This window comes from Coloeus monedula, assembly GCF_965178545.1.
Source record: "Coloeus monedula genome assembly, chromosome: Z".
Classification (NCBI taxonomy): domain Eukaryota; kingdom Metazoa; phylum Chordata; class Aves; order Passeriformes; family Corvidae; genus Coloeus; species Coloeus monedula.
Genome location: NC_138822.1, coordinates 79,623,854 through 79,648,682, shown reverse-complemented (window position 1 = coordinate 79,648,682; position 24,829 = coordinate 79,623,854).

Here is a 24,829-nt window from a genome sequence, read left to right as displayed (position 1 = left end):
TGCCTGATGCAAGAGCTTCTCCTAACTAATCTCTGGAAATAATAAATAAATACGCATTTCAATGTCAACAACAGTGTGTCGCTTTAAGAACGAAGATTGTGACAGTGAAACGATATATTTTCAGAGAAATATAAGCAATGTTGTTTCTGTAACCAGTAGTAATGATTTGTTTGATCTGTGATTAATTCCATTGTGGTTTTGTGCCTTAGGATCCCTGCCTGTAAAGATGGGTTCAAAATTCTTGATGTGAAGACATGCAAGTGCTTCTCCTTGCAATGAGGAACAAATACAATTATTTCTGAAGTGGCATCTGAAGCAATTTTATTCTTAAAATTTCACAGAAAGTTAAATAATATATAATTACAGGTAATAAATATGAGGGAACAAGGTTTTTAATGCTCTGTAAATGCCACGTGCACCTGACCTGATAATGTCAATCCTGTACTGTGAACTGCTCTAATCCAGAACCATCCTCTGGGGGTAGGGTGGAGGGTTGTTTTTTTTTTTTGTTCTTGTGAAAGCGAGGGTATTTTCTTCCATGATGGAGAAAATGTAAAGCCTGATGAACCAAATCAGGTACATATCATTTGGCTGACTTGAAAGAAAATCTACAATTGTGCAATTAAAGAGATTTAGCAAGAAATTCATGGGGGGTATAATTAGGAATGATGGGATGAAATCAAGGAAACAAAAATGTGTTAAAATATTACAGCATGCACCTTACTGTGAGATCTATTAGATTATGGAAATATTTATTGCTGGAATGGGTAAACCTCTGGGTCTACCAAGCAATGAATAATGAGCCTGAACACTGGGTGTGAGCAACAGGACATGAGAGCTCTTTCCTCATTCTCCATCTGTACACTCTCTCTGGCAAGCAGTGAGGTGCTGCAAGGGCCAGATACGTACAACAGAAGCCAAAATCAAAGCTAAACTATGTTTTTTTTGTTTTAAACAAAATGCAGAGTCATAGCCAATGGACAAGAAAAGCAAAATAAACTACTGAAACAAACCACGGTACAGAAACACATCTGAGGAGGCATTTAGTGAGTATCCAAATACTGGCTGACTGGAAGTCATGCAAGTTTCATCAGAAGATCCAACACCTTTTGCGCATCCTCTTAATATAAAGGAGTAGAGATTGTTCCAAAACCTTTGTCTTATTCTGCAACATTGCTTTTTAATTCCATTTTTTGTAATAATCAATTAATTACTTATTTATGAGCAATTCAATATTTGACATTTATAAACAGTGATCAAAAATTCCAGTGAAAAAATAGAATCATATACCTTCTACTGAGGAAATTAAATAGAAAGGTATCTCATAAGGTATCACGGAAGCTGATACTTTCATTTGGCAACATCATCATCATACTCAAGATAATAAAGGAGTAAAAACATTAATAGTATATCTCAGCTTTGTCATAGGAGCAGATTGTTTCTGAGACAGGGTCAGCATGTGTTATGATCAGTGAGGAGTGATGGATGGGACGTCATGTCCCTAAGTGTGGGCTACATCTTTTTGTAGTACAACCCTGCCCAAGGAGGACCATGCTGTACAGTTGTTTATATACACTTTGTATAGAAAATCAGTGAATAACTTCTACAGAAAAATAACTTAGGATGTCATTTCAACAGCAGAATACTGCCCATTTCATGTTTGCGTAACTAATAGCTGTCACTGAGGGCAACAGCAGATAAAGGTATACCAAACCTTGCAAGATCATCTTTTTAAAAAAAATTAAAGACTAAGGGAAACCTTTCTATGTCTGGGGGCATAACTCAAATACCCACATTAAAAATTAAGTCTCTAACCTGAGAGGCTGAAAAACTATTTCTGCCTCACTGTCTAGGATGCCTGAGCTTTTCTGCCATGCTGTTTTATTTACAATAAGTAATGTAGAAGTCAGGCCTAAGTGTAGGCTAAAGACCTGTATTATTCCTGTTAATAATGCAGTTTCTCATGGTATTTTCTATGTATTATTATTATTATTATCACTACTGCCATCATTATTATTATTACCACAATCATTATTATTACTTTCCTCTGTGTGTTTTTCTGAAATTCTTATGTGGCACCAAAGCAGGGTTCTTCTGCAACTGCAATATTTTATCTGGTCCAAGACGTCCAACTACTCCCAGCATTCCCACAGATAATGCCACAGGCATATAATTGTTGACTATTTAAGAAAAATCTTTATCATGATTAGGGCTACCCTTACTAAAAACATCTTTTTGAAATGTAGCTCTGAGTATCATTTTGTTTGGAAACTCAGTGAAAAAAGTGGAACAGTCCAACAGCCAACACCTATGTGCACATTAATCAAGACATCAAATGACTCTTAGTTATTCTCCAAAAGTTTTTACTGGTTTTACCTCATCTAAAACACTCTGTTCTTACTCCAGTACACACAGGGTCATCAAATTAAAGTGATTTATTATTCATCTTTTCTTTAATGTAAGAACCTACCATGTTTTGTTTCAGAGCACTTTTAGACTGAAGTGGCTATACATTAAAAAGGTAACAGTATGAAAAGAAAGTATTACTCAATTTGCAGGTATATGAAAGAATGAGAATTGATGTCTGAGCCCTAACTGAGCTCACAAGGCCTGAAGTGAAGTCACTTGTCCTGAAGGCCCATATAGCTGAAAGACTATTTAAGGTATTATTTATTTTTTGTTATATGTTTTATGCTTACAGCATTGGCAGTAAATAAACACACTGAAGAAGAAAACACTACTTAACGAGGAGTAGATGAGATTGAATGTGACTGTTCCAGACCTGTACAAGAGGCACTGGTCCATTAAATGAATGTGTAGAGCTACTTCTTAATGTGTTAGCCAAGTAATCAATTTCTGAAAATACCAAATAATTTAAAAATAGCCCTGTCTGACCTGAACCAGTGCTGGCATCAGACCAGGCATTTCTCAGGTACCTACTCCTTCCCTTAATCAATCAGTTCTGACATTTTTCCTTTTTCCTTTTATTCCTTTTTCTTTCTCCCTGTTTTATAAACCTTCTTTTGTAAAATTATGTGGCCAGACAACCTCAAGAGACAAAATTCTTAAGCTTCTTTTAATATTCCATTAGCTTTGTAGCACATTAACACGTTGGAGTGGTTGTAAAGGGAGAATCAATACAGCAGACACAGCACGACTCTGGAAACCAGGACCCTGGGGGTCTGCTCGTGGTGTTGGAATAGCTTTGCTCTACAACCTTGAGCCAGCCACTTAACCTCTTGATGCCTCAGTTTATTCAGCGTAAGCAAATGTAACAACATTTGCATACTGCACAAAGGTCTTGAGAAATGTAATTTTTAAACTTTGGGCAATGCACATCCATTCATGCCCACTCAGACTTGTAATTCTCTTACAGGAGTCAGGTAAAAATCTGAGGCAATATCAGAAAATATTGCTTTTAATATATGCTATCTGCTTGGAAATCTTTGAATAAAACAGGATTTTCAGGTCCGAGTGTTGAATGCAGTGGAAATACACTGGGATATTGTTCTTCTCTTATAAAGAAGCCAAAACTGAATTAGAAAAAAAAAATAATAATAAAAAGAGAAAATTATATAGAGTAGTGGACAAGATACATAGATCTTTGTTTTCACAGTAGAATTTATAGTCACTGGAAGATTTACTGGTTACTAAGACCAGATTTTAAGCAACTACAGAATACAAGTAGGTATGTATACACATCATAAATATCCCTTGACATCCTAAGTGACATTTCAATTCAAATTTGAAAAAGATCCAAGGATTCATTCATATATTCAGGAAGTAAGGTAATCTCTAACATTAGTGGTCACAACGTAGGCAAGTGACCATGTGGAAAAATGTTCCATCAAACAAAAACCACTAATTTTGAGTGATTTATGGGTTTTAGCCAATATAATACCTACTGTGTTACCATGTTCTAATCAATGTCTGTATTGAAAATGGAGTTGAGGCCCCATTTGGTTTGCCCTGAATCATTTGCAGGAGTATGTGCTAGAAGGGATTTCCCTGCACGGCTTTTTTGGGGGGTCTATGTATCTCTACCAGAGTGTTTTCATAATTTTGTCTGGAACAGACCACATGGAATTAAAGCATCTGCTGAAGATTGTGTATATTTCCATAATCTGTAAGTGTTTTCTCATTCATTGTTCAAATATATCATAGAATCATAGAACAGTTTGGGTTGGAAATGATCCTAAAGGTCCTTGCATTCCAACCCAGTGCCCTGAGCAGGGATGCCACTCACTAAGTTAAGATTGCTCCAAGTCCCATCCAACCTGGCTTTGAGCACTTCCAGGGATGGGGCAGCCACAACATCTCTGGGCAACCTGTACCAGGGCCTCACCACCCTCACAGGGAAGAATTTCTTCCTAGTATCTAATCTAAATCTCTCCTCTTTAGTTTAAAACCGTTCCCACTTGTTCTATCACCATCTACCCATGGAAAAAGTCATTCTCCTATATTTTTAATTTCTCTACATATAATTCCTATATAATCCTGGTTCTTCAAGCAGGCTTCTGAGAAAACAAGCAAGGCTACAAACAAGTTTTTGTTTTTCAATTCGCCTTTCTGAGAGAAAGAATAACATCCAAAAGTGCATAAAATGTTAAAGTTGACGGACTGTAAATTTTTACTCTAAGAAATATTTGAAGAACTTTATTTTGTGGAATATGACATTTAAGAAACTGAGACTTAAGAGAAATTTTCTGGAAGGGTAGTAAATCTATAAACTTGTGCTCTTTCAAGTAATTAAGCTCAAACTCTCAGGCTGAAAAACTTTATACCTCTTGCTTTCTGTCATGTCAGGACAACAGGCATAAACATTTCTTGTATCAGGCAGAAAAACATTAGGGTATGAGAAGGAACTGTTAGGAAATGGATTTTCTCTACAGATGCTGTAGCCTGAATTGTCTGAAACCCCATAAAGACGGAATATTGAGCCCACAAGTGGACACAGCAGACAAAAAAGCTGGTGGTTGTGGAAGTGAGGAGGATGATCACGGACTAGAGGATCAGTTGACCGAGGAATTGTGACTCTGATTCAATGGTTTGTAGTTGGCAGCTGCTTCTCTCTTAGACCACATTAACTATCTTTGATATGAGAGAAATTTACTGAGACAAGGAAAATCTTTTCCTTGGTGTTTTTTTTTTTTTTTTACTTTTTCTAGACATTTATTTCAGTTTTTGTCTATGGCTGCCCAGTACTTCCATTTTGAAGGGGACTGAGAGTTTGTGCACTGCCATATCCATTATTTTTCACTTTGTTGGTTGCTAAGCAGTCCCTTGTTGCTAAGTAGGGTATGAGCACTTAATTTACTACATTCTTTTTTCTCATACCAGATTTTAGAAATTGCAGATCCTGTTTAATCAATGTGTAAATGCATGCTTTTGATGTATTTTTCCTAAGAGCAATATTTTGATCATTCTTAATGATACTTAATGAAGTCACCGCATGATTTCTGATTGTACCTAATTGAAGCTTGTGACTTGCATTTCAATGCTATCATCTTACAGTTTTCTGTCTATCAGATGAAACTTTACAAGGACCCAAATAAATTAGGAAGTATACTGACTTGATGCATTTCTTGGAATTAAGTTGCTTGTAAAAATATGTATAAATTTTCAAATTAGTTGTAGGGCAAAAAGTGTCTTTTATATTACAAGTCTGAGGTGGAAGAGGTACAAGAAATTGAGATGTGCATTGTTAGCTTACATAAAACGAGCTATAACTGTTGGACTGGTTCTTAACAATAGATACCCTTAAAAAGCTATCAGAACACTTAATTACATACAATTTTAGTGAACATGTTATGTTTTTTGTAATGCTGACAACACATTGGCATTGTACAAGCACAAACATATGACAAATACTGTCCTAAATCACTCGTAAAGTAAAATACAGATCCTGCAAGTGTTTACTATCAAGAAGCAGCCACACAAAGTCAGTAATAACACCAGATCTATTTATCTGATAAAATTTGGGGGAACTTCATTATCTGGTGAGTTGAGTGCCCAGTTTAAGAGAGATAAGGAGGGTAAATGAATATTTTCAGACTAATGGAAAAAATAAAAATCATACAGACATTCCCCCCAAAACTTACAGAAATTCAAGAGCAAGGTCCTGGAAGTATCTTTCAATAGGAGATGTTCCTGTGTTCTTTGACACCTTTCGGTTACCCAGCTGATTGTCACTTTTAAGGAAATTGAAATTATGCATGGCATTGCTTTCCACTCTCCTGATTTTTGTCTGTATATGGGAGAACCCTTGTGAGACCATTTTATAATTTGCCATCTACAAATAAACCACAGCAGCTGGTTTCAGGTGGGAAAAAACCAGTTTCATGTATACATCTCTTTATTACATCAGCAATCAAAGGCAGTGGTAGAGATATTTGTCCTTCCATCCGTATCATTACTATATCTACCTCTATTTGCTCATGTTCCTGTTGTTTATTTGGTTCGGTTTGGTTTTATTTCTCTTCCACAATCAAAAATGTTACTTAGTTTAAAAGGTGTTTAAAAAAAAAAATTAAAAAGAGCAAATGTTTGAGCAGGGAGATTGAAGCAGATGATCCACTGTGGTCTCTTCAAACCTGACTGAATCTGTGATTCTGTGAAATGTTCAACATTAAAAAGAAAAAAAAAAAAAAGAAATAATTAAATTTTAAGTGTATGACAGGAACATTTTTACAAATTTTTAAGAGATAATCTTTGGCAATGGAGTTTACAGGCTACCTGAGACAGTCTGAAGAATAAAGTGTCCTAAGTAAAGAAAAGTATTTTAAGGCTTTTTAATAAAGGTGCTGTCTAAGAGTAAGTGGTAAAAAGAGAGCAGTTAAATATATGGGTGCTCTTAAATCCTGTAAGTGACTTCTGACTCACAGTACAAGTCAATGGACTTTGCAAGTTACTTCTGTTCGAGCCATGTGGCAAATCTCAGCATTGAATAACACCACATTTTAAGTGTTCTGTTGGCAGAATGAGTCAGAGCTCTTAGCTGGGTTGTGACAGGGTTGCTGCAAAGCACAGAGAGAGGTGAGTTAAGAATATAGAATTCGAAAGCCATCAGGAGTCAAGAGGGTCTGCTCGTACTAACTTCATAGTCAGAGCATGCTTGTGGGTCAGCTTAGTGGAGCAGAAACTGGAACCTTGTTACAAGAAATGTCTAGATCTTTCTGCTTGTTAAATTTCTAAGATTTTTTTTTTTTTTATTTAGGACATGGAAGAGCATTAATGGAAGAGACAGGAGATATCTACACCAGGCTTTATGCTAATCTAAAGATGCAAAGTGGAATAGGTATCCTTGTCCATCCAGATGCACCTCTGCTGCCACTGGCACAATGGCATGAGGCCATTGCTGTAAATTTACAGCAATGACTTTAAAACCAGTTATTATTTTCCCCCACTGTTTTTGTAGGAGTGGTTCTCTGGAAAGGTTTCTAGGTCCCAGTGGATAAAAGACTATTAATGGACTAAATATAATTTATTCATGGTCATTTATACTGATTTATTCTGTGTTAAAATTACCTTTAGCTCAAGTAGCTGCTTTTTCTCTCTCCCTCTCTATTCCATATCAGCTTTAATTTTGCTTGGTTCAACAAAAGAAATTCCTTCAGTGTCCTCTCAGAAGATGAATGTTTCTTTCTTTCTGACCATCCTAGTAATTCTGTGACTTCCTTAAGGTATTAGTTCAAGTTACTTTTAAATTAATACACACTCTGAACACTAACATTTGGATATGACAGAAGACCAGTTTAAGCATTGAGGAGAACATAAACAACCTCTTTGGTCTATTTGTGCATATAAAAGGTAATAATACTGGACTCAGCTGAGCTGCTTTGAATTCACTGTGCATTTGATAATATGACTAGTTTTTCGCATTGCACCTGTCCTGGCCAAAGAGCGTTGCTCAGTTCTAACACCAGTGATTCTACATTAATGTCTCCATCCACCCTGTTCCATATTACATTCAAAATGAGAGGGAAAAAAAAAAAAAAAGATTGGGTTCCTGCTAGTACTATCATTTCAAACATTTTCAAATCACTGCCTAATCAGCTCCCTCCTTGTTTCAGATTGTCAAACTCCTAAGCAAGCTATTACTCTTCCTTACAATACTAATGTTTCTTTCCAGATATACAGCATCAGCAAATCCTTGGATGATGTGAATCATTTGTTCTGAGACATGCGTGGAGAGAATGTGAATAGAAGACTAAACTGTTTTTATTCTGTCCATCAGAAAATACTATTATTTAAAAAAGAGGAAAAAAAACCCAAACAAGCAAACAAAAAAAATCAGAATGAGAAATAGAAGAAAATTTGTGTTACAAAACAGTCCCTTGTTACAGTACTTACTACTCTGCATACATCAAGCAAAGTTTGGAAGGATTTCTGATGGGAAAGAATGAATTAAGTTGCAGAGCAGGAAGACTTTTTCATGCCTGATCTTGAAATATTTACCTTTTTTTCCACCCCAGCAGTTAAGAGACAGAACACTGAATTATGGAAGGACAACAAAAATCTAAAACTTCTGAATCTCTGTGGCAAGTTTGTGGAATGTCCTTGAGTAACACTGGCAAGCATGGGAGGAGAGGGGAAAGGACAGGATAGGAGGAAGGAGAGGAAATTTATTGGTTATGGGGTTTGTTTGTTTGTTTGTTTGCTTACCTTGCTTTGGTTTTATAACAACTGAAAGATCCACAAGCAGTAAATTCATTTTGTATGTGAAGAAGGGAGAGGAAAGGATGTTGAAGTTGAAGTTGTTTGCCCTATCTCCTGCCCCAGTCCTAGATATGTGGTAGTAGACACTAGGCGAATGTTTCAATCTTCCTGTTCATTAACTTATGAAGCTCTTTTATAGACATGAGTTCAGACTGTGCCAAATATATGCTGGGCTTGTAATGAAGACAAATGCCCACTTGAAGCTGAGTTCAGACTGTGGAATTCATTTCACTCTGGAACTTTTATCGCTGTTTAATTGAAGTGACATTTGGTCACTCTTGTTAGATCTGGACTCAAACCAGGGACTAAGAGGTGGAGCTCCAACAAATTCTCTTCTCCAAAGCTGATAGTTACTTTTTTAATTGTTGTGCTACTTTTACTCTCAGTTAGCCTTTCTTTACTGTTAATGTTTCTTTGGCCTAATCTGTCTCTATCATCCCCCAGAAGGAATTCCCCATCTTGTTTGTATTTTCTGTGTTTTCCCAGATCAGCTGAATTGTCTGAAACTCTGAGGATTTGTGCATTGTCTAAATAAGAACATTACAGGAGTAGAAAATTCCGAAAGGAAACCCTCAGGGCTCTTAGGAAATTACAGTACTTGACTAGGATGCACAGTTCTCTTATGGCTGTAATATAGCAAGGAACTGGCTGGTTCACACACTACTGATTTGAAGCAAAATTGTGTGACACTGATAACTCTTAGTCGGGTATCTCTGAATCTTGAATTAAATTATCCTACTTTTCTGGTCTCAGGCCATTGTGATATATGACATGGAAAAGATAAAAGAAGCTACTTCAAATAAGGATTTACCTAATCAGACATAAGTTATAAACATCTTTATCTGAACTGCTCACTTACAAACATCCCTGTGTAATCAATGGAGAGAAATAGCCACAGCTCACACACAGATTCACTATTCTGAACTAGGTCTCCATCTCCAAAACAGATGATATGCAAGAATTCAGAATATTTCATTCCTAAGGTTTTTAGATCAAGGAGATGAGCTGCAGTTTTCTCCACTGTAGACATATAATGTAAGGAAGATTGAAAGATGAATCCCTGTCTGAGAATCATTCCTAGGTAATTTCCAAATAAACTTTGTTCTCTTTCATGGTAGCACTCCAACAAAAAAGACAGTACAGAGGAACTATGATGATGTCTTTTACAGAAATAAATATATCTTGAAGCTCATTAAACATGTAATACATGGGTGGAACCAAGAATCTTTTAAAAACTTGGAGAAAGAGGTGGGCAAATAAACTGGGCAAAATCAGTTAATGCATTGCCTAACTATATCTATGGTTATCTTATAGCAAATATAAACAATTACTTTGGTTACTCAACCAGGTATTCCAATATCTGAATCAAATAAAAATCCTTACACCATGGTGTGAGGGAGTGTGTGTCAGTTTTTCATCACAGATTTGATCTAAGACCTCAGGCTAAGATACATAAGCAAATAAAAGTTCTGTTATTTCATGAAAATCTGCAGTAAATTTTAGGTTTAAAAAGCCATATTAAAAAAAAAAATTCATTGAACAAACAAACTAATGAAACGCCAAAAAGAGAACTTGCAAAAGCACAATATATTGCTGAGCAAGAACCCAGGCAAAATCTATTTCTATGGAACCTTAAAAGCTGTATTAACTGTGACTTTCTTTGCTCTGTTTATGCTTGTTCAAGCTTCTGCAAATAGGTAGTTCTGTAAATACAAGTATACAAATAGTAGTTCCAAAAGTGTTAGTATATCCTATCATAATAATTAGTAAAGCACTACTTGATAAGTCCTGGTAAGGCTTGATGCAAAGAAATTGGTAGAAGTTTGGAAAAAATTTGTCTTAACAATCTCCCCACTTTTACAGAGCATATCTGAGAAATTTCTCTAAATAACAAAAAGTATTAAGTATTTTAGTGCTTTGTTTATGTGCCCTATCTCAGACATTTCCTAGAACAGAAGATGATATGAACTATTATCTAAATTTATCTATTTCTTTTCAGTAAGTATAAGGAAAATCTGGACAGCTCTCAGTGAGATAAACAATATATATAACTTTTCACATGAATTACATTCCTTAACAAAAAAACAGATTTAGTGAAGCACCTAAATGTGTTAAAATTTCACCATTCAAATAGTTGTAAATAGGAATACAGACATGTTTTAAATACACATATATCATTCATATCAAGTGGAGTTGCTCTAGACAGTTTCCACTATAACCAAATGAGTAGCAGGTGTAAACACATATTTTTATAGCTCTCTTATTTCTTTTCTTTTTAAAAAATCAATTTATTTTTAATAAAATAATAAAGAAAATGGTTTCTATTACAAGACCAGGGAAATGAGTTCAATAACTTAACCTTTCCCTTCTCCCCACACAAACTCATAAAAATGGCTAGGCAATGTAGTTAAAGACCTTGCAGACTACTCAGAATATAAATAATCACATCTAGTACAAATAAACAAGCAGTTACATTGTTTAACAATTAATGGCCAACTCATGAATAAGAACACAGAACAGAGACAGAAATATTTAATTTTGTATTATGGAACATCATTAGGAACTATTTGATAAAATACAAATGTGGTGGAGTCTCTTAAAATGCATAACTTTCACATATGATCAGTTCTCTCATCAACACACTTTATTCTTGTGCAAGGAGTTTGATAATGATGGAAATGATGGCATGCAGCTTTTAGAAAGATGTGGTTTATAATAGGTGTAACTCAGTGGTGAAATTTCTTGTGTCTTCTCTTTTACTGTTTTCATGTGGAAGTTCATACTGTGGGCTTTGTCAATTAGTTTTTTAAAACTATTTCTTCTGCACACAGCCTGTGCTGAAGGAGGAGGTGGTGGCTGATAGGAAATGATGGTGGCTGATACACTCTGGGCTATGTTACTCTACCTTTCCAAACAGGGTAGGCTGGTACCTCTTCACATGCTCTTTTCCTCTTCTGGTGTTTGCACTAAGAAAGAGATTCTCTGCTCATAAGAAACATCTTTTTCTTCTGTTAATTAAAGATTCAGGGAATTCTCAATCTGCCTATTTGATACATTGGAATCAGACCCTGGCAGGGTGTAAACACCTAGGTAACACAGACCAATCCAAAAAGTTAACTTTCTAGCAATGCATTGAACCTGATGTTAGTATAATCCAGAGGCTTCTTGTCTTGGACCACAAGAAACATGTGGGGAGTGCACACAGCTTAATTTATCTGATGGCTCAAGGCATTCCTCAAATGTTTGCCTCAACCCTCATCTTAATGATTTTGTTAATGATCTTTGTAAAAAAAAGGGATATTCACCAGAAGCACAGCATGGGAAGGAACTACAAATGCAAATGGAAACTGGAATGCTGTAAAGAATTGTGTGCTCTTGAAAACCTGATCAGTTAAAGCTGGGAAAAATATAATTGTATCACAACAATGTATAATACCAGTGAAAAGATCTAGTATAAGGAAAAGTTACAATGTGCCAGAATACAAAAACTTGGACTACCACACCTGTAATAGGGGAACAGAGGCCCTGCTTTACAAGAGGAAATAAGAAAATAAAGTCTTTCTTGTCATAAAATGTTGAATGAGGGCATGAATTGTGACAACATATTGGTTATCTCATAATGGTGGCATAAAAGAACTTCTTATGGGGAATCACAGGTTTTTCTGAAACATTTAGAGAAACAAATTTTTAGGTAGAAAGGTCTGAAGGCAACAGCATTAAGATTAAAATGAATTAATTGCAGCAGAGCAGAATACTGGAATAACAGGCAACTAGCATAGCATCCCAAGGAAGACTTAACTTCTAGCAGTGATCCCTCTTTACATGTTTCAATTGTCCTTCACCAAAATGGAGAGACCAAATTTTGATCCTTCACAAAGAAGTAGTAATTGCATTCATTAGCTATAATTGTAAAATTTGGTTTTGCCATTAACTGAAATGGCAGAACTATTTTTCTGTTGGCTCAATATGACCCAGCAACGTGGGCCTGCAACCCAGAACACCAGCTGTGCCTGGACCTGTTGGATCAAGTCCAGCAGAAAGGCAGGAATTTGGACATAGTGCTGGAGCACCACTCCTGTGAGGATGGGCTGAGAGAGGTGGGGCTGTTCAGCCTGGAGAATATTCATGGGAGACATTAGAACCCCTTCCAGTACATAAAGAAGCTACAAAAGAGCTGGAGAGGGACCTTCTGTGAGAGTAGGTAGTGATAGGATAAGGGGAATGGCCTCAAGTTGTAGGAGGGTTAGTTTAGATCAGGCATTAGGAAGCAGTTCTTTACTGTGAGGCTGGTGAAGCACTGGAACAGGTTGTCCAGTGGAGTCCCCACCCCTGGAGGTGTTCAAAATGGGACCATGAGCAACCTTGTCCAGTAGAAGGTGTCTCTGCCCATAGCAGGGGGTTGGAACGAGACGATCCTAAGGTCCATTCCAACCCAAACCACTCCATGATTCTATGATATCTCACAAAAGTTTAGTAACTAGAAACAAATATCTCATTATTCTGTGCACTATGTGCCATTTTAAAGAATAATTAGACATCCTGTATTTAGGCATTCTCTGAAATATTTTTTGAAAAATCTCAGCTTGGAAAGGAAAAACTTCTTGACCTCTTCTAGCCCAATAAACAAGAATCCAGATTTGTAACAATCATCCCCTTGAAGCTGGCTTTATCAGTTAAAATAATATGGTTATATGCTAACAAAAATTAGAACAAAAGCAAACTAAAAAGCAACTGAAAAAACCCCCAGCAAATATTTCCCAAAACTCTCAAACTCTTTGTTACTCTTCAGTATGCTGTTTTAGTCTCTTTTGTTTCCATTTTATTTGCTTTGATTTATAAGAGTTTTTATTACACAGATATTTAAAGAAATTAATGTTTAATGTTGTTTATACAATAACTCATGGGTCTGATTCAAATTCTATTGAAATAAAAAGTGAATCTTTTCATTATTTCAGCTTGTATTGGATTAACCTTGAAATTCCTGTGTGTGCAGAAAATTTATTATTTGTTATTCTATTTTTTTTGTGCATGCGTTCATTATTTGTTGTTCTTTGTGTATTATTGAATTCAAATCAGAAACTATAGCCACACTATGTAACTTGTCTAATCTATTGCAGACATCGTGACTAATCAACAGAGAATGTTACGTGATTGCAATTCTCAGTCTTTGGATCCTTCCTGAAGATAATGTTATTCTTAACCAAAAAGATAGCTTTTTCTAAGAAAGGTGATCTCCTTCCCTAATGCATTCTAACATCATTTTAGATTGTTTTAGAGTTTAATAATAGTAGTAGTAACTTTGTCAAAATTTACACTGAAGACACTTGCCGGCACTACCATCGGTGAATGTTGATGAACAAAGAATTCATACCTGATTTCAGTTATTCATTTTTACACATAAAAGGAATGAATGGAAAAGTAAATGTTCTCTTTTATTCAATTATTTCATTAAAAATATGCACATTTGAGTATTATAGAAGTAGGAACATATTTCTTCTTACAAGAATTCTGAGAGATCCGTTTTGAACCCTCAGAAATGAAGTACTGGCATTTTGCATGACTAGAACATACAAGACAGATAAAGCTGCTATAAACCCTCAGTAAAATCTTACCTGGTTTCAAGGTCTCTTGTGTTAGGTCTCTTCCTAAAAACATACATTTTTCTTTCAGAGAAGAGTGGCAAGAGATAGAAGGGGGCAACAGCAGTCATAGCCAATGTCATAAGTTAGTGATGTGCAGAGAAATTTGCATGACTGTTAATGATATAGACAAAAACTCTAATAATGATGAGATTGATTAATATCTATGACTTAGCCATACAGTAACTTATATCAGAATTAACCTATGAAAAATTAACAACAGGAATTTTTGATGTGTGTCTGAGTCTATTTTAAATGAAATAAAAATGGAAAATGCTTGAATGGTTTCACAAATTTATTTAAAAGTACTTTTCACTTTGTTGCATTTCTAAGTTTAAGCTGCATTTATGTAGAAATTCTACACATATTATCGGTAATATATTAAAAAAAAAAAAATCTTTCAAGCCACTCTAATGCTTTCCATGCTTTCATTTTGTCCAGGAAAAATATAATTTTGTTGATAGGACAAAATTATTGTTTCCTACTGAGAGGGAAAATTAGCTTTTCTTTCTTTCGTTGTTTTGTGAAAGAAAAATGGAAGTGTTAAACATTGTCAGAGAACTTTAACTCCTAAATTAAAATTATTGTACTGCATTCCCTGTTGTAGTGGATACCTATTCCTTCTAAGCTGTCAGTGGTGGTGGTGGCATACATCTCTCCTTTGATGCCAATGCACACAAAATGTCAGTTTTTACAGAGTCAGAATGTGGACGTAACCTTTAGTTTTGGATCCTATGATTATTCCAGCAAAATATTGTTATGGAAATTTCACTGACTGAAATACACACCCTGCTGAATGCTTCATATCTTTTCAACATCTTTATAAATACTTTGATCGTAATCATCAATTCAATGAGATAAAAAAGGTAGATTTGCTATGTCCTCTGAACATCGGCTGACTTTGGAGCAGATTTGCCAAAAAAAAGGTCTGGAGTGAAAATGTCAAGATCCAGGACAATTTGCATACACAACCAGTAGTTGTAAAACATCCTGTGTTCCATAAAAAATGAGATTCTCCTTGATTTAGATGCAGCAGGATCAGATTTATTTTACTGCAGGAGACACGGTAAATACTTTCTATTCTTTACAAAATATCACAGATTTTTCTTCACCCTAATGTTTTTTGTTTGTTTAAACATCTACAATTGGTAAATTTGCAGCTTGTAGCCGACTTTATTTGAAATCTGAAAATTCACTTCAGTGATACCAAATAAAACAGTCAGAAACAAAAGAGAAAAAAGAAAGATATTGGGATCTCTGCAAGAAATATTTTATCCATATTATAGAGGGATGTTTAACTATGTCAAAAGAAAAATAATGCTTCTACTTTATATTGGCAAGTATACTTGCAGATGAGTCTTCTCCCTCTGAAAATGGATGGTCCATAATTTGGGGATACATGCTTGAGTGCTCTTCACTGAACTTCGGTGAAGAAAACGAATCAAGATTATCCTAAGAATTTATACCACAGCAGAAAAACTGAGTAAGATTAACAGTGTAGCTGCTCCAGGCAGGTTAGAAAATAATAAAAAAACAAACCCCAAGTGTTCTGAGCAGACATTACAGGTGTTATTGGCATGGATCTAGTAAGTGCAAAGTGGAAAAGGGAGCAAATATTGAATATGTCAAGCACAGGGAGAAAATTCTGGGCTGCTACCCAGACTGGGTAAATCTCCCAGGCAGATTTTCTGGTCCTTCTGAACAGATCTGTCTGCTTTATAGCCTAGACTAACATCAAAAAAACCAGTATTTTTTCAGTACTTGATTCCGTTTCTCTTTATCTAAGGTTACCCAAGCGGCAGACTATCTTGCACAATATTCGGTGATTTTTTCTTCCTCTTCTCTGCAAATTGATCTTAATCCCACCTAATCTACACAAAGGGATTATAATTTGAGCCGCAGCATCAAGAGAGATGTGAACACTCCATTAAATACATGAGAAAGAGCTGTTCTTTCCAGGAATTGAATTCTTCAAGTGAGTAACTTCAGTTTATAATGTAATTGTCATTGTGTCATTTACTGTCCACATGCACATGCATATATATAGGTATATATATATGTATCCGTATGGATACATATGAATATGTTCAGACACAGAGTCTAAGATGAGGGGTTTTGGTGTTCAGCAAAAAGCCCTGAGCTCTGGACAGAATTGGACTTCAAACTTGCTGCTCAAGCTGGAAGACAGAAATAACAAGATAATTATCCTGCGATTACACAGCACTTACCTTGCACTGTTTATATAGCATGAGGCTGACAGCTAAAACATAGTTACTCAAAAAATATATGTAGCAAACAATGCACTTAAAATAAAGCCAGACCCTTTCTTCTGGCCTTTGTTGTTTTTTTTTTTTTTTTAAATTTAGTAATTTAACATGCCATTCCCTTTATCAGCTCTTTGTTCTGCTGACTTATGAGAGAAACAGAAATTGGTGCAACAAATTTGTGGTTTTAACAGGTTTATTATTACATTATTCCTTTATGGGGTCTTCTACGTAATTGCACAAAATGATGTTATAAATTCCCACCGGAAATACTTATTCTTCTGTAGCCCGATGTCCGATGTCTAGAGGACATGAGCAGTGCGTCTCCCTCGTCTGCTATTAGCTTGCCCACACGTTCCTTTTCAGTGTATTAGAGGGCAAAGCAAAGAGGGGGACAAGGACTAAGCGATCCAAATGGATAGAGGGAAAGGGAGAGAAAGGGAGAGGGAGGATTTGAAAATAAGCCAACAAGCACTTACAGCAAAACTAACTACCAGCAAAACATTTCCTTCACAACAAAGGTTGAATCAAAACCCTATTCCCCCAGCATATGAATTAGAAGAACAATCGTGTGATTATGATTAAAAAAAAGAGCATTACATTTTATGTTCAGCTATAATTGGTATTTATGACAATTTATGTAAACAGTAATGAAGCCTATGTGATTTTTGCAGGGAAATTGCATTATGACACCAATGATCGTTACTGTTAATTTTCCTGAAGATGATGGCAATCAGCAGGCATAGTTTCATTGTAAATAGGTTAATTTAAAATTCAAACGCTGCTGGTATTTCAAAATGAGTTCACATTTGATTTCTGAAAGCTTTGGCCCTGGCTGTCAGGATGTCAGGGAAAGAATGTTTCACAACAGAAAGAAAGAAAGAGCAAATGAGAATGAGGAAGGGAGACTAAATAAGCTTTCTTCCAGAAATGTGTTTTCCCCTGCTAATTCAACTATTTTCCTATGTGTGATGTGATCTGTTGGTTTTTTACCAATTGTTTACACAAGTTCACAGTGAAAAGTGGGCTCACCATGTCTAGAAATCAAGGGCTAATCTAATAGTTTATCCAATTAGGTTATGGTGGCTTTGCCAGGGGTCAGTATAATGGTATCCTCACCAGTGGAAGGCAGATGCATCACATTTCTTCACACAGAACACCAAAACTCACCTAGCAGCACGTCTTGCCTCTTGGCAATGTATTTCAACACCTAAAAATACCCCACTTCTAAATACATTTTTCTTCCCACCACTTACAAGTAGAAGGATTTCATATACATAAGCATAATCAAACTCCCAGCTCCGCCGTATGAGGTAATGCAATATCATCTCCTGTTTCACAGAAGGGAAATTGAAGTGCAAAAGCCTGAATTTTTAGTTGCCAGAACAACAAAGAAAAGGCAACTGCATGCTTTATGAATCCTGGTCAGACAGAAAATGGGGTTCCTGTTACAATTAGAAGCCCTGAGATTAATGATTCCACAACCTTCTCTCTTCAAATGAAATATCACCAGATCCTTCTCCATGCACATTTTTATCAATTGTTCAAAAAAACCATTTTCTGTGTTTTCAAGCCCTTCTACCAAAGCTGTTTGAAAGCATTTTATTATCCTAGATTGATTTGACTATGAATATCTAAATGAATATAAATATCTAAAGCTACCATTCTCCAAAAGTAGGCAGAGAGCGAGTAAGCATGGAGGCCAGCTCAGATAAAGACTGCAATACAACCTTCTGCTTGTCTTCAGCACAAGGTCACTTTCAAGGACAGCATTAGCAACTTGTTCACAATCTAAATGACATATTTAGATTAGAGTTTGCAATGTACATAGGCAGCTTTTTTTTTCGTTCTCTCCTCATTGCCAGATAAATTGTTTGATAGGAATATCTACTGTACCCTTTCAGATTTCATTTATTTAGGAGAACTAAAATAATGAAATGCCAAATGAATTAAGAAAGGTATTTCTTATAATATCAAGTGAAGACAATTTAAATAGTCCATATTCACAAGCTCGCAAAGATGAATGATCTTTTCATTTGTTAGTGTAAATGGGGTGCATTTTTTATCCATTATTTGTTGTGTTTTGAGAATTTTTTTAAGAGTGAAATTTAGTCAGATACAAAAGATGGGCCAAAGAAATATGAAATTGCGCTTTGAGAATTACAGTTTCTTATTTTGGCTGTCTTCACAAGTGTGAAGCTCTTGGTCCTCTTGGTCCACTTCAAAGGGAATTAGGCACTTTTTTTTGTAAACTCTACTAGTAATCCCACCCATATTTTCAGAGAGGCAGCCCATGAAAAAGCTCAGGTAAAACTTCATATACTTTTTTTTCTGGACAAGATAACATCTGGGATTAAAGAGAATTATGGTAACAAACTATGTATCCATCTGAAAGAGATAAAACACAGGTCTTAATCCCTTCTTCTCTTTAGAAATCCTACATAATTCACAAAAAAGGATCCTCTGATTTTTTTTTTTTTTGTAAATTAATTTTTGTTGGTCATATGATCAATATGAGTAGTCACAGTATGCGTCTGGTAGAATCCTCAGAATATTAATTGTAGTTTCATTCTGTGCTCTTAAAGGCACAGTAAAGGTACCTGAAACACTACAGTAAAATAGCAATGGATGTGGAGTTATTTCAGCCAATATTTTTGTGACAAATTTTAAAAAGAGACTAATTTTAGAAAGCATGATTATATAATAATAGTTGTCTTGATTAGGGTAGCATTTGGGGCCCTAAACCAGAAACAGGGTCCAATAATATAATACCATGGAAACAAATAAAGGGTCTTTTTCTCAGAAGACCTTATTATTTATGCAAGTAAACAAAACAAAATATAAAAAAGGAAACAATGGGTAGAAAATGTAATGGAAACAAATCAACTTATTAAAAGCTTTCTGCTTCCATTAGATACTGACATTATTTCCATTATTTATTTGGCAGATACAGTACTCATGACAAACACCATCACAAGACACGTCTCAAGAAGGAAAGTCTTATTCAGCATAGAATTAGTCTGTCAAACCTAGAAACAAATGGAGGCAATAAAGTAGGACGGTAATGTTTCTCAAAATCCTATCCTATCAACTTGCTTGCCTAAAATTCAGATATGAGCTTCTTCATCTAATTGACATCTAGACGAGCTGCATCCAGTGCCTAATTATAAAAGATAGGAAATAATTTCCTGCTGTGGTCAATGGAAACAAACAGAAGGCTCTACATCCTGATCCATCTCAGCTTCTTACTAAGACATTACCTTAGAACTAGATGAGCTTCATCCTGGATATCTCCTCTCCATTAATGGCTGAGTAGGTCTACTCAACTACTTGAAATTACAAGCTTGGCTTCCATGAAGCATTAAGGCCATTTTCAGTGCTCTAAAAGTGGTAACCTTGTCATGTTGTATTGACATGGTTGACAGCAGGCCACACATCTTGCCATGAGTTTTCAAGGACTTGAGTCTGGGGTTAGCAAGACCTCTACTGTTTTATCTATTCTTGACCTACCTGCAGATCTGTTTAACTTGGTTTAGCTGTAAACGTATTTTTCTTTAATTGACGAGGTGTCTGTGGAAGGTTTGCTCTGCTTGTGTTCATCTTTGTGTGGCACAACCATATTATATACAGATAGCAGTAATTTTTCCTGTGTAGAATGAAGGATTTATGACAAACACAATGGCATAGTGTAGAGAAGTACATACCTGGTGTCACAGTAGAGGGCTTGAGAAGTGGGGACATGGGTTGTACAGCAGAGAAGTACAGACATGTATTGATAAAAGATAGGGCACATGCTACCTCTTGAGTCCACATGGATGTCAACAACTCATTCATGTCAGATAGTGACAAACAGGCCTGAAGCTGAAAAAAGAATAGTTTTAGGGGTTACAAAGAGAACAGAGAAAAATTTCATATTCACACAATTTTCACAAAAAGGAAAAAATATGTAGTACATTTTGTCGTAGCATGGCAGTCCAGGCAAAAAAGAGCAAAGTGTAAAAACATGTTTAGAAATATGTAAAAATAACCCCACAGAACTCCTAGAGGGAGAAAGAAGAAACTGTAAAGATCAGTGAGATACTTTTCCCATCTAAGAACTTGGGATACTGAAGATTCACCATAACCTCTAATGCCATCACCACTACTCTCAGCAGATGAAACCACTGAGCTTGGGATTCTGGGGAAGAAGGTAAGTGTAACATGAGGAAAAGAGGTGAGAACCCAGAAGTGTTTCTTACAACTAAATATGTCATAAAATTGAGGATTTGTAGATCTGACAGAGGAGAGAAGCTGGTATTTTGAGTTATAGTAGGATTCTCCCAAGATCAATATAGAGTGTCATGGCCTGAAATCCTATAAGGAATTGTCTCTGTAACAGTAAAACTTACCCTAGGGTCATGGCCAAAATTCTGACTCTGTTCATTTCATTGGCCCGTGATTTTCACATGCACATCCTTGTTTCCAACAACTTAAGCACAAATTTTTATAAGTTGCTGGAAAAGAAAATGAGCCTTTACCCCATGATGTAATTGGTATTGAATGTTGTGACTGAATAATGATCTCCAACAGATAGCGAATACAAGTATTCAAGCAAAGCAGACATGTTTATTTTCAAAGCTGGAGACCATTTTTCAATCACAACATTCAATTTCTTTCTCATTAATTCCATTACAGCATCATGGTTCAGTGCCAATGAAAGAGCAGATGAATAAAATAGATGAGAGTGACCCACAGACTCAGAAAATCAGACACTGGTGGTACTAGTAAAAAGATCAAATAATCACTGCACAAACTTGGATGGGTGGAAAACTTTGGTGATTAAGTAAATTTTATATGGTCTTGCATAACATTTGTGTAAATCCAGTGACCGTCATCTGGATATCAGAATTTAATCAAGAGCAACATTCTTCCTTATTTTGTTCAAAAAGTTACTCTTTAGTTTAATACTGACAATTTAATCAAACTTGAATAGACTAAAACCCACCTGAACTGCTCAATGGTAATGGGCTTTTGGGGTAGAGCTCTTCCCTACTGATTATTGCTAAAAACAATCCCATATGTAAATAATAAGCTCAATATTTTGAGTAGGTATATTTACCTATTTAGAATCACAGCAGCAACTTCATGAAACAGGCAATGGAATATCTGGAAAGGAATGAAAGGAAGACTAGATTGTTTTATCAGTCTCAGTAATAACTCCCACTCTTTTATTTTTTATCAAATTCCAGTGATGGCTGGATTCAGCACTGTAGAATATGTAGGGAATTGATCCCATGCTCTGATCAGTCTTCATTTTGTTTTTCTCTGTCACTGCAAAAACATGGCAAAGAGAAGATCAAGCCGCAGTATTTTGAAGGTGTACCCTGTACTGACATAAAAACTGAGCTAACACTAATTCTCCTCATGTGAAAACATCCCCTCTACCCACATGCTGGCATTGTGGAGTTCACACTCAGCACCTACCGTCTGCCCAGCATGAGCACAGGTGAACAAGGACATACTGATAACAAAAAAAAAAAAAAAAAGGGGGGGAACTGTTATTTATTATTCATCAATCTCCAGGGCTTCTTTGCCACTCACAGTTAGCTCACTTGCCACAGACACTATTTACCATTTGACAGTTCAATTCAGGTACATCTAACGGAAGCAGTGCTTGTTGCTAGCACTCATGTATACCAGAACAGTCAGTATCTCTCAAGCATGACATGCACATTATAGAGCAAATGCAAATGAACAGCCCCTGTTGCAAAGAACTTACAATCTAATACGAAGGAGAAAGAACAGCAACATTGGGTGCAAAGAGTAGTAAGAGAAGAGAAATATTGCTAAGCCAAAGCATTTGCAAATCACTTCTCACACACTGCAAAACTCTGTACTGCCTTAAGATCATTACACATATACATGCCACACAAATGGGATATAGCAATATCCTATTAAGATAAAATTACGTCTGTAAAATTCTGTAAATTCTAAAGCACTGATTTTGGCCCAGATAGGTGTATACACTATCATGTAAGTCTGATTACCCTCCTTCCCCATTCACTCAGGCAAACATTTAAGGGTATGACACTGGTGAATTTAAGTGTTGCAGTAATTTGAAGGCAGGAACTTGACCCACGCAAGAATATTAGACCAGATATGCAGTTGAGATAATTGATATCCTTGCAAGAACCTCTGTATCATCTGTGAAGGACTGTAGTGTTCAGGTGAAGTTCTCAATGACTGCAGAAAGGTGAATATTGAATCCATCTTTAAAAAAGGCCAAAGTATGACCTAGGTATTTACAGGTTAGTTGACCTTACTTTGATCTCAGGAAAAATCATAGAGACAAGTCTATTCTAATTAACTTTTTCACAGTTAGAGTTCTTTTGATTTTCTTTGAAGATGAAAAACTTACATAGAGACCTAGGAAGATCCACAGAAAATCCTTATGTGATATGAGATCCTGTCATAGTAATATTCAATAGACAGTACATAATGTAAAATATAAAATATATAATGTTTGTATATTTAGCAAAAGAGGGGGAAAGGGGAGTTTATAATAGTGATTATATTCTGGCTCCTTCACCATATTTTAAGGAATATAAAGAGAAGTATCAATTGCAATTCCTCATAAATTAGTAGTTATTGCTCCCACACATTTCTACTCAGACCATGTGTTCATTCTTTGTCTTTGTACAGCCTTCCATCACAGCATCATGCACTTTTAATGAAGAAGTTCAATATTGGCTGGGCCTTCTGAATGCCAGACATCTCCATTCAGTGCCACTCACTATTACCCTGCTTTATGGGTGTTCAGTTAGTTTTCAGTTCATGAAACTGAGTTCGTATCTGAGCCAATTTGAACTAATTTTTTGAGACACTGTATCAAATGATTTACTAAAATCCAAATATATTATGCCAAATGCATTCCCTTAAGCCACTAATTTTGTAATTCTGTCATAAACAAGCAATCAAGTTCATCTGACAAGATTCGTTCTCCTAAAGCCCTGCTGCTTGTTTATAATAACCAGCCACAAATACATGAAAGATGCATGCAGCAAAACCAGAATGAGGCTGGATCCTGCAAAATATGGGAAGTTGAAGCTCAACAAAAATAAAATGTGTGGTGAAGCAATCCACCGGCTAAATGAAAAGTGCTCTGAAACAGACAATACAGAGATTGGTAGTCTTGCTTGCTACTGAAAGAATTTAGTCAATATAATATAGTTTGAGCTAAATATCTCTTATTCATTTTCCTATTTGTATTTTCTTCTTACTGCCTGTTAAGACTGCATGTGTCTCAAAAAGCTGTGGAAGAATAAGATAAACTTGTATAACTAAAGATTTGCTCAGGGATAGGATGTAGGGGAAACAACATTAAAAAGAGAAGAATAAAAACAAAACCCACAAAATGAAACCAAAACAGGAGCAGTATGAAAACATATGAAAGCCTCATTTATTTTTCCAATATGTTTGATAATCTAAAATGAAAAGGGTAACAATGAAAAAGGTTATGTAAAATATTTTGCTCGGAATGGAAAACACTTTTTCTAGAACAGCATCTGTAAAGGTAAAACGGAAATTGCACTTCAGCTCTATTTCAAAACTGGTATTATTTTCCATTACCACCCCTATTTATTGCAGCACTGGTGGTCTCTTGATATGATTCTATATAAATATATAGTGATGTGTATGTGCCACACACATAAATATCATATTAGTTTTTGTGACTTTGGGAGTGGTGTCAAGTAAAAACAGACTATATCTGGATCATATTATTACTGGTTATAAAAGCATGAAGAGAGGGAAAAAAAATCCCCTTGTTAGTTGCTCATAGTCTAGAAAATTATTTTAGAGTAGACACCTAACCCTCCACCAAGCTTAAAACAAGGTGTAATGAATGCTGCTCCTGTGTGCAGAACAACTGTGTCTCTCTAATAGATAAATTTGTTATTATCCAGAGAGGAATAATTTTCTATTTACTTATACAATAAGTATATTGCTTACCCTTTTTATGAAGTTACCAAATTATGAACAATGCACTTTCCTTTCTTGATGGAATAATTGCACCCTGGTTTCGATGAGCAACTCTCTGTTACTGATCGTCTTGATTTGTCTATCTCAGTATGTTCACGAAAAAGAATGAGAGATTTTTGTTCACTTATTTCTTCATCAGAACTTCCATAAAATTTACATATCTAGTTGTGATACACCATAGAAAGAGTT